Raw genomic sequence first — 993 nt, 5'->3', positions numbered from 1 at the left:
ATATATATATTATATTATATTATAATTTTTTTATAAAATAATAATAAAACAAAAAAAAATAAAATTAATATAAAACAAAAAAAAAAAAAAAAAAAAAGAAAGAAAAAATTATATAAATATGGAAAGTATGGGAAATGAAGGAAAATGAAATGAATAAAAAAAAAAAGAAAAAAAAAAAAATTAAGTATAATAAAACACGAAAAAAATAATAATTATAAATAAATAAATAAAAATTAATATAAAATAAAATAACAGAAATGAAAATAGTGTGAGTAAATATATTTGTACAATTCAAAGAATCTTTGGTTTTACACCATAAAAAAGTTTATACATATATATATATAAATATTATATATATAATATATTTATTTATATGCATAAGTATAAATAGTTTATATATATAAATATAAAATGAAAAAAAAATATTTATATAAATATATATTATATTATATTATATTATATTATATATATATATATATATATATATATATATATATTATAAAAAATTTATACTACTAATAATACGGAAATTTGAAATATCTTATAAAACTTTAATTTTTGTTCCGTTGACATTCAAAAACCTTTTTACTTAAGAAAAAAGAGGCAAAAAAAGAAAAAAAAAAAATTAAACATGAAATATATTTAAAATAAAAATGTAATATAAAATATTTTTCAAGTAAATTTTATATTGTATTGTATTATATATATATATATATATATAATTAAATTTTTATGTACATAAATAATTAACATTTTTATTTTTCAACTTTTACGGATGTGTAAATTTAATTTTTTTACTTAAGTCTTAATATTATAAAAAAATAAAATATATACATAATATATATATATATATATATATATATATATATATAAAAGATGAAAAAGTACTTTGTATATTATATTATTTATTTATTTTTTTCTTATAGCATAATAATAACTTTCTACACGTAAATTAAAAAAATGAAAGGTATATTTGTAATTATATATATAATA

Source organism: Plasmodium reichenowi, chromosome 14 (assembly GCF_001601855.1).
Source record: "Plasmodium reichenowi strain SY57 chromosome 14, whole genome shotgun sequence".
Lineage (NCBI taxonomy): Eukaryota > Apicomplexa > Aconoidasida > Haemosporida > Plasmodiidae > Plasmodium > Plasmodium reichenowi.
This window is presented reverse-complemented; position numbering follows the sequence as displayed.